The sequence below is a fragment of the Ovis aries genome, chromosome 6 (assembly GCF_016772045.2).
Source record: "Ovis aries strain OAR_USU_Benz2616 breed Rambouillet chromosome 6, ARS-UI_Ramb_v3.0, whole genome shotgun sequence".
In the NCBI taxonomy this organism is placed as follows: domain Eukaryota; kingdom Metazoa; phylum Chordata; class Mammalia; order Artiodactyla; family Bovidae; genus Ovis; species Ovis aries.
Window position 1 is genome coordinate 43924697 of NC_056059.1, and position 19013 is coordinate 43943709.

Sequence of the window (19013 nt, forward strand, 5' to 3'; positions counted from 1 at the left end):
AGATGTTGGGAATTCAAATATAAATGACTCAGTCTTTGTCCTCCAGAAACTCAAGTCTAGGGAAGAGAAACCATTCCAATTGGATGTAAGCAGGGTCTGTTACTTAGGGGAATTACTGACCAATGTTGAGGGAAGATTGGGGGGTACTAAAAGCTTCCTAGAAGAAACAGCATTAGAATTGGATCTTGATGGACATGACACATTTATGGTGGGCCTGCTGTGTTATGACAAGTGCTAAATGAACATGAACAAAGTAGACCCTTGTCCCTGACATCATGGAGCTTAAATTCTAGAGCAGGGCATAGATGAGTGTGGTTTTAGGATGGGAGCAGAAGCTTAGAATCTATCTGTAATGGACAAATATTAGCCAATAATGATTGAACATTCCTTTGTGCCAGATACCATACTTATTGCATCATATTTAATCTTTAGAATGATGTTATGTAGCAGGTACTGTTATTTACATTTTAAAGGCGATCTAACTGAAATTTCAGGAGCATAAATAACCTCCCTACCATTACAGAGCTTGCAATTTAAGATCTGGGATTTGATCTTATGTGTTTCTTACCCCAAAGCATGGGAAGAAATCCCCACAGCCTATTTGATAGAGCAAGAGAGGGACAGTATTCTAAGCAGAGGGAAATGCTTTTGCAAAGTTTTAGAACTATGACAGAATTGAGGGTATATTCCAGAAGCTACAAAAGTAGAGTAAGAGTGAAACTATAGTGCGGGGGAGCAATGGAGCTGGGAACATGGCAACAAAAAGAATGGTTGGGGGATGGTGAAAACCATTTGAAGATGAACATACACTCAATTACAAGGACTTTGAGTTGGTTCCAGATAGCCTTGTGAAACCATCAATGCGCTCTAAATAAGAACAGGGTAAACTCAGAGTTTTAGAAAGCACTATTTTGATTGCTAAATGGAAGATATGCTGGAACTTGTTATAATTGGAATAATGAAGGTGAAAGATTTGAGAGCTTTAAAAGAAGAATAAATTAAATTGGTGGGCTTAGATTTGGTGAAATTAAATATATTAATGAAAGGGAGGGAGGATTTATGATGTTGCCTGTTTTTGTCAGGGTAGTTTGAATTGATGACATTCTTTGAAAAGGGGAATCAGTTCAGTTCAGTCGTTCAGTCATGTCCGACTCTTTGCAACCCCATGAATCACAGCACGCCAGGCCTCCCTGTCCATCACCAACTCCCGGAGTTCACTCAGACTCGCGTCCATCGAGTCCGTATTGCCATCCAGCCATCTCATCCTTGGTCGTCCCCTTCTCCTCCTGCCCCCAATCCCTCCCAGCATCAGAGTCTTTTCCAATGAGTCAACTCTTCACATGAGGTGGCCAAAGTACTGGAGTTTCAGCTTCTGCATCATTCCTTCCAATGAACACCCAGGGTTGATCTCCTTTAGGATGGACTGGTTGGATCTCCTTGCAGCCAAGGGACTCTCAAGAGTCTTCTCCAACACCACAGTTCAAAAGCATCAATTCTTTGGCGCTCAGCCTTCTTCACAGTCCAACTCTCACATCCATACACGACTACTGGAAAAACCATAGCCTTGACTAGACGGACCTTAGTCGGCAAAGTAATGTCTCTGCTTTTGAATATGCTATCTAGGTTACTCATAACCTTCCTTCCAAGGAGAAAGCGTCTTTTAATTTCATGGCTGCAGTCACCATCTGCAGTGATTTTGGAGCCCCCAAAAATAAAGTCTGACACTGTTTCCGCTGTTTCCCCATTTATTTCCCATGGAGTGATGGGACCGGATGCCATGATCTTCGTTTTCTGAATGTTGAGCTTTATAAATAAATTTTTAGGAAGATGTACTCAGTTTGAGACATACTATGTTTAAACTTCCAGGAGAAACTCAAAAGAAAATGTCCAGTAGGTCTATGAGTCCAAAGCTTGAGAGAGTGACTTGGGTGGAAGAAACTGGTTTAGAAGTCATCTTCCATGGTCTTCAGGAAGTCACTCTCATATTGGTCAATAAAACATCTCAAAGAGAACATGCATCAAGAAAAGAAAGATGATTAAAGAAAAAAGCCAGGGGAATATCAACATGAAAGAGACAAGTAGAGGGAAAAAAACAAAAATGAAGGAGTGGTAGCTAGAACAAAAAGAAAAAGATGAGAGATTAATGAACTAAGAGTATTTTTCTGTTTCTATAGCATGTTAGTATTGGAAGCTATCTTCCCCTTTCACTTTAGAGATGTTATGAAAGCAGTGCTTGGAGAGGTAAAATGCATGGGCCAAAAACACAGATGGTCACTATTACAACCAGACCTGAGTTCCAGAGCCAACATGGTTTTTGTGTTTTTGTTTGTATTTTGTTTAGTCTCACTGTCTAGAATGTAGGAATTGAATATATATAAACATACATATATATTCTTCAAAGAATATAATCAATCTGACTTCAGTATCAACCATCTGGGGATGTCCACGTATAGAGTCTTCTCTTGTGTTGTTGGAAGAAGGTGTTTGCTATGACCAGTGTGTTCTCTTGGCAAAACTGTTAGCCTTTGCCTTACTTCATTCTGTACTCCAAGGCCAAATTTGCCTGTTATTCCAGATATTTCTTGACTTCCTACTTTTGCAGTCCAATTGCCTATAATGAACAGAACATTTTTTGGGGGTGTTAGTTCTAGAAGATCTTGTAGGTCTTCATAGAACCTTTCAACTTCAGCTTCTTCAGCATTAATGGTTGGGGCATATACTTGGATTACTGTGATAGTGAATGGTTTGCCTTGGAAATGAAAAGAGATCATTCTGTTATTTTTGAGATTGCATCCAAGTACTGCATTTCAGACTCTTTTGTTGACTATGATGGCTACTCCATTTCTTCTAAGGGATACTTGCCCACAGTAGTAGATATAATGATCATCTGAGTTAAATTCACCCATTCCAGTCCATTTTAGTTCACTGAGCCATCTCCTATTTGACCACTTCCAATTTACCTTGATTCTGGGACCTAACATTCCAGGTTCCTATGAAATATTGCTCTTTACAGCATCAGACCTTGCTTCTATCACCAGTCATATCCACAACTGGGTGTTGTTTTTGTTTTGGCTCCATCTCTTCATTCTTTCTGGAGCTATTTCTCCACTGATTTCCAGTAGCATACTGGGCACCTACCAACCTGCAGAGTTCACTGTTCAGGGTCCTTTCTTTTTTGCCTTTTCATACCGCTCATGGGGTTCCCTAGGTAAGAATACTGAAGTGGTTTGCCATTCCCTTCTCCAGTGGACCACATTCTGTCAGAACTCTCTACCATTACCCATCTGTCTTGGGTGGCTCTACATGGCATGGCTCATAGTTTCACTGAGTTAGACAAACCTGCAGTCCATGTGATCATATTGGTTAGTTTTCTGTGATTGTGGTTTTCAGTCTGTCTGCCCTCTGATGGAGAAAGATAAGAGACTTACGGAAGCTTCCTGATGGAAGTGACTGACTGAGGGGAAAACTGGGTCTTGTTCTGATAGCAAGGAGATAGGAAAGTCTTCCTCAATGATCAGTGGAAAAAAATAGAGGAAAACAATAGAATGGGAAAGAGTAGAGATCGCTTCAAGAAAATTAGAGATACCAAGGGAAATTTTCATGCATAGATGGGCACAATAAAGGACAGAAATGGTATGTACCTAACAGAAGCAGATGATACTAAGAAGAGGTGGCAAGAATACACAGAAGAACTATTCAAAAAAAAGATCTTCATGACCTAGATGATCACGATGATGTGATCACTCATCTACAGCCAGACATCCTGGAATGCAAAGTCAAGTGGGCCTTAGGAAGCATCATTATGAACAAAGCTAGTGGAGGTGATGGAATTCTAGTTGAGCTCTTTCAAATCCAAAAAGATGATGCTGTGAAAGTGCTCCACTCAACATAGTAGCAAATTTGGAAAACTCGGCAATGGTCACAGGACTGGAAAAGGTCAGTTTTCATTCCAATCCTAAAAAAAGGCAATGCCAAAGAATGCTTGAACTACCACACAATTGCATTCATCTCACACACTAGTAAAGTAATGCTCAAAATTCTCCAAGGCAGGCTTCAACAGTACGTGAACTGTGAACTTCCAGATGTTCAAGCTGGATTTAGAAAAGTCAGAGGAACTAAAGATCAAATTGCCAACATCCATTGGTTCATCTAAAAAGCAAGAGAATTCCAGAAAAACATCTAATTCTGCTTTATTCACTTCAGTTGCTCAGTTGTGTCTGACTCTTTGCAACCCCATGAATCGCAGCATGCCAGGCCTCCCAGTCCATCACCAACTCTCAGAGTTCACTCAGACTCACGTCCATCGAGTCAGTGATGCCATCCAGCCATCTCATCCTCTGTCGTCCCCTTCTCCTCCTGCCCCCATGCTGAAGAATTGATGCTTTTGAACTGTGGTGTTGGAGAAGACTCTTGAGAGTCCCTTGGACTGCAAGGAGATCCAACCAGTATATTCTGAAGGAGATCAGCCCTGGAATGTCTTTGGAAGGAATGATGCTAAAGCTGAAACTCCAGTACTTTGGCCACCTCATGCAAAGAGTTCACTCACTGGAAAAGACTCTGCTTTATTAACTATGCCAAAACCACTAGATCATTCAGGTATTACCTAAATCAAATCCTTTAGGACTATACAGTGGAAGTGACAAATAGATTCAAGGGATTGACTGTGTGGATCACAACAAAGTGTGGAAAATTCTTCAAGAGATGGGAATACCAGACCACCTGACCTGCCTCCTGATAAATATGTATGCAGGTCGGGAAGCAACAGTTAGAACTGGACATGGAATAACAGACTGGTTCCAAATCGGGAAAGGAGCACATCAAGACTGTATATTGTCACCCTGCTTATTTAACTTCTATGCAGAGTACATCGTGAGAAACACTGGACTGGATGAAGCACAAGCTGGAATCAAGATCGCCAGGAGAAATATCAATAACCTCAGATATGCAGATGACACCACCCTTATGGCAGAAAGTGAAGACTAACTAAAAAGCCTCTTGATGAAAGTGAAAGAGGAGAGTGAAAAAGTTGGCTTAAAACTCAATGTTCATAAAACTAAGATCATGGCATCTGGTCCCATCACTTCATGGGAAATAGATGGGGAAACAATGGAAACAGTGACAGACTTTATTTTGGGGGGCTCCAAAATCACTGCAGATGATGACTGCAGCCAACAAATTAAAAGACACTTGCTACTTGGAAGAAAAGTTATGACCAACCTAGATAGCTTATTAAAAAGCACAGACATTAATTCACCAACAAAGGTCCCTCTAGTCAAAGCTATGGTTTTTCCAGTAGTCTTGTGTGGATGTGAGAGTTGGACTGTAAAGAAAGCTGAGCTCAGAAGAATGATGCTTTTGAACTGTGGTGTTGGAGAAGACTCTTGAGAGTCCCTTGGACTGCAAAGAGATCCAACCAGTCCATCCTAAAGGAAATCAGTCCTGATTATTCATTGGAAGGACTGATGCTGAAGCTGAAACTCCAATACTTTGGCCACCTGGTGCAAAGAACTGACTCATTGGAAAAGACCCGGATGCTGGGAAAGATTGAAGGCATGAGGAGAAGAGGATGACAGAGGATGAGATGGTTGAATGGCATCACTGACTCAATGGACATGAATTTGAGTAAACTCTGGGTGTTGGTGATGGGCAGGGAGACCTGACGTGCTGCAGTCCATGGGGTCGCAAAGAGTTGGATACAACTGAGCAACTGAACTGAGCTGACACACACACACACACACACACACACACACACACATATATATATATATATATGTACACACACACACATATATGAAGTGTCCTTTGACATCAGATTTCATCACTGTTTTCCAATTTTTTAAAGGCATTAAGATAAGCATGTTCATCATACTGGGTAATTTTACATAAATTAGACTAAGAATACAGTATACTAACACATATATATGGAATTTAGGAAGATGGCAATGACGACCCTGTATGCAAGACAGGGAAAGAGACACAGATGTGTATAACGGACTTTTGGACTCAGAGAGAGAGGGAGAGGGTGGGATGATTTTGGAGAATGACATTGTAACATGTATACTATCATGTAAGAATTGAATCGCCAGTCTATGTCTGACGCAGGATGCAGCATGCTTGGGGCTGGTGCATGGGGATGACCCAGAGAGATGTTATGGGGAGGGAGGTGGGAGGGGGGTTCATGTTTGGGAACGCATGTAAGAATTAAAGATTTTAAAATTTAAAAAATAAAAAACTAAAAAAAAAAAAAAAGAAATGTCGTATCAACCCCACAGCATGGGCTTTGTCTTCCCATTTTTCTTGAGGAAACTGAGGCTGAAAACATCAAGAAGTAAATTTGCTGGGATCACACAGCTATGGTAGACAGTTATTTCATGGTCAGATTGTCCTAATTATTTTTGTCAATTTCTTCACAATTCAATGCTGACTCCATATGCAAACTAGCCAGAAGGAACAATTTTAAGGAGTTATCTCAATAATAAAAAGGTAGAGTGATTTAAAAGCTTTGTTTTCTGCATTGGGGCATGGAGGTGAATTGTAAAGTGATATCAGAGCTTTGAGGAAATTAGTGATATCTTTCAAAAAATGCCAATAATAGAGAACTAACTCCAGAGTTATTAACGGAGTTGGCACTTTTTACTCTCACAGTAAGTCTATCATTTTGCTGGGGCCTTAGCCTCTTGTGCTGGAAATGAGTTAATGTCATCAAACTATGACAAGCTATTTTTATTTCTTACCCAGATCAGCCATAGTTTAGTAATGCATTTCAAAGTATGGCTGATGGAAGCTCCACCTGAGACCTGTTCTCCCAGTTAAGTATCTTCATCCCATTCATCGTTTCAAGAAAAGAAATCTTATTGCATGGCAGTCTTTTCATCTGCTTTGGTTTCAGCTAGAGATAAACTGTGCTTGCTGCAAACTAATTAATATCAGTCACCTGGAAAGTAGAAATTGGGAGACAACAGGCTTCTCTTTCTTGATAAACAGATTGTTGGGTAAGGGATGCCCATGGTTGTGACAATTCATTTGGCCATAGAAATAGCAGAAATGAGACTTTTGGGGTAGATATTGGAAGGTACGAGCAAATCTCCCCTGCTTCTGCCGTTTTTGCTCAGGTGGAGTTTTTGTGCTGTTTCAAGCTTCCATAAGAAGTCCTTTGGATCAGCAGAAATCTCTGTGCCCTTAGAGAAATTCCCCTTAAACTATAACCAGTTGGTGAAAATAATGACCAACTCCTAGGAAACCTCATTTTGTGCCCCAGTCATCAGCAGGCTCCTTGCCTTGACCCAGGTTCCCACTTGGGTAAAGAGCCATAAGGTTGGCCTGGGTGATGTGTTATCCAAGAAATCTGAAATCAGACCATGCAGCTAGGAAAGAGAACCAAAGTATGTTTAGAAGCAAGAAGCAGCAGGCAGATTCCCCAGAACGAGCCTGGGCATGGTGGGCAGGGGAGTCAAAAAGCTCTGAGGAAAGACAGCCCATGTTTCTCAAGCACTGGGTACAACGAGCTCTTTACAACTGCCCTCAAATGAAGAAGTCACAGTCTCTCACAGGAGACTCTCATTTTAGGGGGCATTTCTTGGAATGAGCCAAGAGAGGGGAAATGCTACTATATGAGTATTCCTTGCACCTAATTTCTCATAGAAGTTTTGAGGGATCATTTTCCCAAATCAAGAATCATAAATTGTCCTTCTTATAGGAGCTAGAAAAGTATGATCATTCAGAAATGATTCCGAGCCAGGGTATTTGTGGATTCATTTAGCAAAAGCTGAAAATTCTGTCAACGTTCATTCATCTAACCAGTCAGCCAGCCAACATCCTCACAAACTCAGAGGGCAAAACAAAGGTAGACTAACACATTAGGATATGATATTCTGGTTGCTGTGATAGGTGTATACACAGAAGACAAAATCGAACAAGTCAGTTCTACAAATCTTAGGCACAAAGTGGGGAGAGAGAGGTCTGGAAGATTTTTCTGGAGAAGGCAACCCCTGAACGAAGTCAATGAAAGATGGCAAGTATTCATAGGGCAGACATATTAAGGAAACCCTGACTGTTCTCCACTCCAGGAGAGATCTGGGGAAAGAGAGAATTTTACTGCTTCTCTTTCTTGTACTGCCAGTTCCACATATCAAGGTCAATTCTGGTAATAAGTTTGGCAAAAACCAACCCAATACTGTAAAGCAATTATCCTTCAATTAAAAATAAATAAAAATTTTTTTAAAAAGAAAAAAGATCCCATGGAACTTTCACTGTCCATTCTCCCTGATGAGTAATGTATTTGGTCCCATAGATCTTCGGATGTTTCTGAATTATTCACTCATCACATTGTATGCATTCACTAGACTGCAAATTCCTTGAGGACAGGGCTTCTCATTAACTGGTTTTTGCTACTCTGGTGATGACAATGTTGTCTGGAACACAGCAGATGTGTTTCTAAATTTAATCAAGTACTCTATATGTCTCCACACTTGATTGGGATTTTCTTAAGTGTAGGAAATACATGATTCATCCCTTCTAGTTCTACCTCAAAGTAAATATTAAGTAAATATTTTATGAATGTCTTTAAATAAGTGAGGAAGAAAGTTCTTAGGTATTGAGAATATAAGTGAGTATTACAACTTCTCCTAGGGACTCACTCAAACTTCAGCGTGATAGTGAAGGCAAGGATATGCTCACTGTATGGGCTTCTTCTGCCCAGTGTTATTGTCCTTCCTGCATTCCTCCAGTGAGGGAGGTCTTGGGTGTTCTGATTGCTCTCACTTTTGCTCTGACACAACCACCTATATCATCTTGAAATGATCTGAGCAACAGTGAGTTAGAACTGGTAATGGCCATAGTTTTTCATCTTTCCCAAGAGTACTTTCAGTTTCATTAAAATGTATGTGAATCACTAAGTGCTAAATTTCCAGTATGATTGACCAGCCATAGAAGAAATATTTTGGAGAAAGGAAACTGTCATGTACCACTCAACTCTTACTATGGGTGCAGTAGTCTAATCCGTAATAAGATTAATTCTGCCTCACTGGCTGGTTAGTCAATATCCCTGTTGTCCTTATGGACTCGTTTGTTCTGTGTGGATTTATTCTTGGCAATGTATTGCTGGTTCCCATTCTGATATTGTATGGTGCTCAGCAACTTGTGATGTCACTGAGATAACAATGACAGCCTACATTCTAACCATTGTGTGACAGGAAGCCAAAGACTTACCCTCTATGACCCCGAGTGTTCTTGACTGTGACCCCTAAGACTCTTCTCCTGTTGTTAATTCTATAATTCTTTGAATTTTATTTATCTTCTCAGAGACCATGAAGTCAGTGGATATGGTATTTCTCATCATCGTATTTGTAAGTTTCCTTTGGAAGGGGAAGGAGTGTCCTTGGAGGGGTCTAAGAATTACCACGGATCCTGAGTAACTTGTTACTCATGGTGATTCATTAAGCTGCAGAGGGCTTCTCAGCCCATCCCAGCATCTTAAACAATCCATCCAAATCCAACCTTTGGCCTAACCATGTAAAGGGTTGGAAAATTCACAGCCACAGAAAGCTCTGTGAATGGAAAAGCATCTGTATATTTTGGGGGCAATGGGGAGACATGAAGAAAAGACAAATCCAATGGAGGAGCAGTATCTTCTACCATCGATATTCGATGGTCCTCAATACAGAGAGGCCACCCTCAAGGAAAACTATGCCCTCCAAGCAGATACACAAACCACATTCTAGCCACATTCTCTCCAAGAGGGAACACACACACACACAACTGTATTTGCTCTATTAAGTCCAACCTTCTCTCAACAATTTCTTTCTTACTTGGCCCATGGAATGAATCACAAAGAGGTTATTTTCTGAGGAAATTGGTAGAAAAACCCTAGTGCAGACAGTTGTCATTTCGATTGCAGCCTGACTTCCACTTACTGAATATCACATCGAGTGGTGGTTCAGGGGTTGCAAAGGAGAGCTCAGCAAAAGAAGAAAAAATAAGCCCACAAAGTTTTTCAAGGTACCTACTGCAGAGTTATCAGGTCATAGATCTAAATGTCAGTGCTATACGCCTGATTTGCACATTTCAAACCGATTTGGTAATTTTTTTTTTCATTTTTATCTGCACGCATGAAGTGCTTTAGAATACTGGAACAATTTAGAATCATATTTAGTTTGCAACAGTTCAATTAACTTAAGTGCTGAAACATTCTCCCCAGCTGGTAACTAGTTTAATTGGTTACTATTACAAGAAATAATTTCTTCAGTGCTGGGGCTTCCCAATGTCCTTTCTGGAGAGGGCATGGCCATGCACAGGTATGTGGAAATGGGAAGGTTAGGAGTCTGGCAAAAATCTCTGACTTAACAAAGAAGAAACATCAGAATCCATTATATTATTTAAAACAAACAAAGACTCCCTAGGTATGGGTTTCTAACTTCTGCTGTGATTTTATGACTTCTTGTTCCCTTGGAATAACTTTATAACCACTTAATAAGCAAGATGAGGCTGTGGATCAAGGGTCGAAGACTTTTAAAAGATATTGCATAAATGCACTTAACCATGAGCCAAAGTGATAAATAGGAAACCAAGATGAATGTCAGGAACGCTGTGAAGAATGATTAGCTGGGACAGTTGGAGCAGCTGCTAAGGCAACTCCAAACACCTGGAAAGAAGGATTTCCTTCTGGCTTATAGCAAGGCTGAATTGTTCTAATTGCATTTGCATTAAAAGGCATCACTGCAAATTGCAGAAGAGGACACGGTACAGTGGGAAAACATCATGTAAGTTTTCAAAAGGCACAATATAATACTGCATCTTACTTGGGAGACATGGAAAGGTAGTTAAGAGAAAAAGAAATGGAAAGGAATAGCTACATACCAACCACAGGAGGCAGGTCACTAATGAGGAGGGAAGGAGAAGAAAAGAGACTGGTATGTGATTTGTTTTCAGGGCAATCTTTAGCATAGTGGGTAAATGTTAGGATCCCATAAACTCTGGAAGTGAATACATGAGGGTGTATTTGATTATTTTATGCACTTACCTGTCTGTGTGATATGTTTTCTGATTAAAACTTAAAAGCATTTTAAAAAGTCTGTGACAATATCCATTATGCAGTCATTGTTAAACCAGTCATTGCTGCAATGTTTTCTCCCACCATGGAGACCAAAAGCCTTAGACTACTTTTTAAGGATCATAGAATACCAAAACCCAAAGTCCATGATAAACTACCTCTCCTAACCTCTTTATAATTTTTCTTGTTTTCTTTTTCTTTCTTTTTTTTTTTTTATAGAAGTATACTTGCTTTACAATATGGTATTGTCACCCTGCTTATTTAACTTAAATGCAGCGTACATCATGAGAAACGCCGGACTGGATGAAGCACAAGCTGGAATCAAGATTGCCAGGAGAAATATCAATAACCTCAGATATGCAGATGATAACACACTTACGGCAAAAAGCAAAGAACTAAAGAGCCTCTTGATGAAAGTGAAAGTGGAGAGTGAAAAAGTGGGCTTAAAACTCAATGTTCAGAAAACTAAGATCATGGCATTTGGTTCCATCACTTCATGGCAAATAGATGGGAAAACAGTGACAGATTTTATTTTGGGGGGCTTCAAAATCACTGCAGATGGTGATTGCAGCCATGAAATTAAAAGATACTTGCTCCTTGGAAGAAAAGTTATGACCAACCTAGACAGCATATTAAAAAGCAGAGACATTACTTTGCCAACAAATATCCATCTAGTCAAAGCTATGGTTTTTCTAGTAGTCATGTATAGATGTGAAAGTTGGAGTATAAAGAAAACTGAGCACCTAAGAATTGATGCTTTTGAACTGTGGTGTTGGAGAAGACTCTTGAGCGTCCCTTGGACAGCAAGGAGATCCAACCAGTCTATCCTAAAGGAAATCAGTCCTGAATGTTCATTGGCAGGACTGATGCTGAAGCTCCAATACTTTAGCCACCTCATGCGAAGAGTTGACTCACTGGAAAAGACCCTGATGCTGGGAGGGATTGAGGGCAAGAGGAAATGGGGACCACAGAGGATGAGATGGCTGGATGGCATCACCAACTCGATGGACATGAGTTTGAGTAAACTCCGGAAGTTGGTAATGGACAGGGAGGTCTGGGGTGCTGCAGTCCATGGGGTCATAAAGAGTCAGACATGACTGAGTAACTGAACTTAACTGAACTGCTACACAGCAAAGTGATTCATATATATATATATATGTGTGTGTGTGTGTGTGTATATATATTCCTTTCCCTTATGGTTAATCATAGGATTTGAGTACAGTTCTCTGTGCAGTACAGTAGGACCTTGCTGCTTATCCATTCCATACATAAAAGCTTTATTCTGCTAACCCCAACATCCCACTCCATCCCTTCCTCAACCTCTACCCATCTTGGCAACTGTTACTGGCTTATTTTCTGTGACTTGAGTCTGTTTCTCTTTTGTAGATAGGTTCATTTGTGTCATAGTTTGAAAGTCTCTCAGCCATCTCTAACTCTTTGTGACCCCATGGGCTATAGAGTTGATGGAATTTTCCAGGCCAGAATACTGGAGTGGGCAGCCCTTCCCTTCTCTAGTGGATCTTCCCAACCCAGAGATCTCCTGTATTGTAGGCAGATTCTTTACCAGCTGAGCCACAAGGGAAGCCCAGATTCCACATATAAGGGATATCATATAGTATTTGTCTTTCTCTTTCTGACTTGCTTCACTTAGTATGAAAATCTCTAGCTGCAGCCATGTTGCCTCAAATGGCATCTTTTGCTTTTTTTTGCTCTCTTTGTAATTTTAACTGACCTCACTAAGCTTGGCTACATGGATTAGAAATGTAGCCCAAATATTGCCGTGTTAGAAAGTGAACCCTCTTTCTTCTGCTATTGATTCCAGGTATATGGACACTACCCCCAAAAGGCCAGCCATAAACTTGAATTATGAGTATCTAGTGACTGATTTCCACAGTAATCCTAAGACCTAACTATAGAAAGGTTAGCACTGGAGAGAGAAATTCAGACAAAAACACATGAGAAATTTTAAGAGGGTCTTCTGTCATGAACAGCTGATATTCAAGATAACAATGACCATACCCACAGGAAAAGGAGAGCATTCAGTTGAAAGGTGGTTAGTGATTGTACTTGTAGCTTGTCACATAGCTTTTAAAATAATGTTTTAAAACTTTTAAATAGTGTTGGGAAAACCATAAAGACCTATAAAATATTGATTATTTTTATTATCAAATATCTAAGTGGTAATGGTGTACCAACTTCAAAGCAGGGAGGAGGTCTACTTTTTAAAAAAGTTGACTGTCAGTCCTTTTAAATCAAATTGTTTCCCATGGGATCGCAGCCCTTTGCCATTCGTGCCCATTAAGTATTAGAATCTCTGGCCTCCACCTCATAGACGTTAGTTATGTAGCAATATACTTTCTAGAAAACACACACACACGTGACACACAACATATACATATATACACACAAATACATATACACAGGTATATACATACACACATATGCATATGTATACATATACAGGTGACCTTTGGGCAACACGGATTTGAACTGCTAGAGTCTACTTATACCGTACTTGGATTTTTAAATATGATGTAATGTGGAATCACATATATGGAGGGCTGACTGTAAAGTTATTCCCAGATTTTGAGTGTACAGGTTATAGGCGTTCCTAACCCATGTTGTTCTGAAAGAGATAGGAATACCAGACCATCTGTCCTGCCTCTTGAGAAATCTGTATGCAGGTCAGGAAGCAACAGTTAGAACTGGACATGGAACAACAGACTGGTTCCAAATAGGAAAAGGAGTACGTCAAGGCTGTATATTCTCACCCTGCTTATTTAACTTCTATGCAGAGTACATCATGAGAAACGCTGGACTGGAAGAAACACAAGCTGGAATCAAGATTGCCGGGAGAAATATGAATACCCTCAGATACGCAGATGACACCACTCTTATGGCAGAAAGTGAAGAGGAACTAAAAAGCCTCATGATGAAAGTGAAAGACGAGAGTGAAAAAGTTGGCTTAAAGCTCAACATTCAGAAAACGAAGATCATGGCATCTGGTCCCATTGCTTCATGGGAAATAGATAGGGAAACAGTGGAAACAGTGTCAGACTTAGGCTCCAAAATCACTGAAGATGGTGACTGCAGCCATGAAATTAAAAGATGCTTACTCCTTGGAAGAAAAGTTATGACTAACCTAGATAGCATATTCAAAAGCAGAGACATTACTTTGCCGACTAAGGTCCGTCTAGTCAAGGCTATGGTTTTTCTTGTGGTCATGTACGGATGTGAGAGTTGGACTGTGAAGAAGGCTGAGCGCTGAAGAATTGATCCTTTTGAACTGTGGTGTTGGAGAAGACTCTTGAGAGTCCCTTGGACTGCAAGGAGATCCAACCAGTCCATTCTGGAGGAGATCAGCCCTGGGATTTCTTTGGAAGGAATGATGCTAAAGCTGAAACTCCAGTACTTTGGCCACCTTATGCAAAGAGTTGACTCACTGGAAAAGACTCTGATGCTGGGAGGGATTGGGGGCAGGAGGAGAAGGAGATGACAGAGGATGAGATGGCTGGATGGCATCACAGACTCGATGGACATGAGTCTGAGTGAACTCCGGGAGTTGGTGATGGACAGGGAGGCCTGGTGTGCTGCAGTTCACGGGGTCGCAAAGAGTCGGACATGACTGAGCGACTGTACTGAACCCATGTTGATCAACAATCAACTGTACATATACACATGTACACATGTATATGTGTGTAAACACACACACATACTCTCACCCTCCTGACAAGAGTGCGTTACTGTTGCTATAAGGAAGTACACAGTCTAATTTTGTCTTACTATATTTCCAGCTAGTCCCTCTGTTCCTAGTACCTAGTGTGGTTTCTGGCCCATTGGAAGTGTTCAGTGAATGGGAAATTAATGAATGCGTTATACACAAGATTTGACTTTAACAAGATGGTGATAACAAAACCACACAAACTTTTTAATCATCTCCAATGGAAAAATGTTTTCTTCTGGATGTATTTTGTTGGTGGAGCTGTTATATACAGCACAATAGTCAACTAAATAAGTTTTAGGGAACTGGACTTTACCCAAATCTTGGTAGTTACTTCTCTATAACTCCATTTTCTCATTTATAAGGTGAGAATAATGGTGCACTATCTCATTCTTTACTTTAGGAGGATTTATTAAGAACCTTCACAAAAAGAGTCAAGCAAAGTGACAAAAAGATTGTAAGCCCACAATAAATATTAGTTGATACCACCCACCATGGTTACCATCAGTATCCTCACTGTTTTAATCACAGCCTGAGTTTTTGGAACTTTCAAATGGAAGATAGATTTTCATATTAGCCTTCTTACTGTAGCAGAAAAGATTCAGCTAATTTGAAAATTAAGATGTTAGAGGAAAAGTCTCAGATGTCACCTGAGGTGAAACTGTCTTTTTGCTCTCTTTGCTCTTTTTGCTCTCTTTGTAATTTTAACTGACCTCACTGAGCTTGGCCATGTGGATTAGCCAGGTGTGTCCCCTGACTCTGAGAAGAGGCACCTCCAAGTTGATCAAATTTCCAAATGGAGATGGTAAGGCTAAGTTTTTAAGAGCATGAGAAAGAGCAAATAATGCTTTTAAGTAAATGTCCCCATGGTACCTACTAGATATGAATGTTGAGGAGGTTCAAGTTTAACCTTCAAAATGCTGTAAGTCTCTGATGCTCCCTGGGAACGGTAAAACTGAACCAATTAGAAGGGAAAAGATGGGATCTTCTGCAATGCATCATTGGAAGGTGAAGAGTCCTATTTATTGTATACACCTGGGTTATCTTTTTATCAATCCACAAAAATAAAACTGAACATTTCTCTCCAAAACCTGATTAGGGAAGTCTCTAAGAGCATCCCACCAGTCTAACAGTCCAGGCAGCTAACAGGATTTTAGTAACTCTTTCAACCAAAACACTAGGTCTATTAAAGCCAATTGCCTTCTAGCTGACACAGAACCATACTTACATATGGAACCAGCTTTGTAAAGTCCATTCTCTTATTCACAGTTCCTCTGTCCTCACTGTACAATCACCCCTTTTGTTTATATAATCCCATAGAAATAAGTCACATACAGGGCAGAAAAGAAATCAGGGAGAATCTTTGCCTGAACCTTGCTGTGTACCTGAAGTTCAACTGTGTTTGGTTAACCTTCTATTTATTCCATCTCTTTCCTTCAGCTGACCTTTCTAGTTTTAGTTCTTGCCATGGTGTGTCATGGCAGAAGGTGGCTCAATGAGACCCTGGCACCATGTGACAAAGGAACTCTTATGAGCTCTCTATGAATCGTTTCATTCATCAGGAGCATACACTGACGCTCCCTTTGGATGTCCCCATATCTGCCATTAAAAATGGAAAACTGTCAGTGCCAACAGATAGGCACTTCTTAGCCTCAGACCCAGAGGCCAAACGTGTGGTGGAGATCTCCAATTTTTGCTTTCCCTGCAATCATTTTTCTATTGGATGGTCTGATAGCAATTCAGATGTTGACCCGTGTAGCCAGATAACTGGAGGAAAAGTAATTAGGCCATGTGTTGCCCTTGATCATGAAGTTACCTGACGTGAAAGTAACGTGGCCACATGACATGCTGTGTGACCTGCTTACTAACTTAGCCTTCTCTGGCAAGTAGAATAATTAATCATCATTCTGGACAGTGTACACACATTCCTACCAACAAATAGTGACATGCTTACAGAGGGCAATACCTCTAAGTACTACAACATGAGTCATTTGACTAAAGGGTATAGCAGTCAAGCTGAAAACCTGCTACATGGTTAAATTAGGAACAAGCTTCATTTTCTTTTCAGTCCTTTTTTAGTGCACTGTGAAGCTCTGGTAGGAATAAGAGATCGGGTTGGAAATGAAGTGTGATAGCATTGATATGAATAATTTTCAACAACACCAAAGTGAATCAAAGGAAAGTACCTGTGAATTTCCTTAAATGACTTGCTGGAGGGTATTGTGTGGTAACTATATTACCATAGTCCCCCTTTTCTTTTTCAATTAGTATTGTTAAAGAGAAGCTTGACGATAGACTTCCTAACAGCGGCAAAAATAAATTCTCTCCAATTAAGTCGTCTAATAAGCTATTTAGGATTTTACCACTTAACATTCTTTCCTTCCCATTTAATTTTGGCTTTCACTTGGATGTCATCTTGTTGAAAATCCATCACAGAAAACTATGTGGAAAAAAAGATAATGTTGCTAAGTGCTCCTGAGTTTCCAAAACGAGCAGAAGCACAATATTTTTTCTAAATCACCCCAGGATTTTCCCTAATAATTCAGCTTCTTCCTACTAGAAATTAATATATGAAAATATATGAAAATGGTCAATATGCAAATTCAAATATCACACTAGTTACTTGTCTTCAGTAAGTGCTATATGCATTTATTTGGAACAATATAATATTTTAAGGTTCTTGATGATAATAACGTCCTGGTATGCATATGTGCATGTATAATTATGCTCATTTAATTTAATCATGAAAATATTATAGGATCATTTGGTTTTCTCCTCTAAAAGTTCTCTCACTTTTTCTCAATTAATTAATTCCACTCTGCCCCTTTTATAAGTCAGCCGATGGTAAGGAATGGTTTTAGGATTAAAAGGAGAATGATCACATTCCTGTAGAATGATGGACAGAAAAGAGGCATATGGGAGGGAAATGGCATTTTGTCCTTAGTATACAGTCTAACGAGGAACAATGTTAGGCTTTCCAGTATAACATGGTCCTAGACATGCCCGAATTTTTTGATCATTTCTTCCTACAAGTTTCCACTGTCCCTGAATGCTGAGAATTTGCCTCAGGGGCAGTCACCTGATTGCAACAGAAGCCCTGGAAACCAGCTCTTGTGACTCACACATTCCACATGCTTGACTGGAGTGGAGCTTGTGGGACTTTGCAGAATTACTGGAATCACATGGGATGTACTGAAGGGAGCAGGAGCGTGGAGGGCATTTAACTTAACCATGAGCGAGAAGAGTAGATAACACCATGGTAAAGAGAATAAAAAGGAACATGTTGACTGAAAGGGAAGAAACGGGACAAAAAGGTCATTGCATATTATCCTTCCCCCACCAAGGAAATCTTATTTTCTTTTTCACAGAAAAAAACTTTGCTCCTTTCCCCAACATGTTAACAGAGACTAGTGAAAAGAAATAGGCTTCTCTGTGCCCATCAATAGAATCTATATAGCATCTATTTCCCCAGGGATTAATTCAGTTTTTGATTAAATCTTTCTGAGATTTAAATCATGATGTTACAAACCTCTAAGGAGCTCCTCTATGAGTTGTGACCTTCTTTATTACTCTCTGCTGTTTGATAAAGTACGAAGATTGATTTATAATAGTGTATACTGTGTTTGAAAACAAGGACTAGCAAAGAGAATAGCAAAGTATAAGATTAATATAAAGTAAACATTGCAAAAACTACGCCTTGGTTAAAACATTCTATAATTAATACTGAGTTACAACTGTAGCTAGTAACACTAGTGTCAAATGAGTATAATAATGCTCAGTCATAAATTTATGCAATGATTAGCTAAATAATGCTACAAGAAAGAGAAAACTGGCAATGCTGAAAAAGGATTTTGAACCAATATCACATTAAACAGATTTAGTTTGGAGGACTTTTGAATTGAAACAAGTTCCTTTTCAATAAACTATTCCTATCCAGTGTACATTTATTTTCGTCAACCTAATTTTGGTTTCCATAATTATTTTGCCATTAATATCTTCAAGGATGGAAGTGATTTAATGTTTGAGGACAACATCAAATGAATCCTTTATCTCTAGTCAGGATGCCCCTCTACACGACTAGTGGCTACTATTTTTTTCCCTTTGAAAATCTCTCTTTACCCGCAAAAGGTTTTTAAGGGTAAAAAGTTAACCCTTTAAAAGGAAGATTGTAATTTTTCCACTGCTCTTGCTAATTCCAACCAGAATATTCAAAATGCCCTGTGCATTTTAACCATCAGTGAAGAC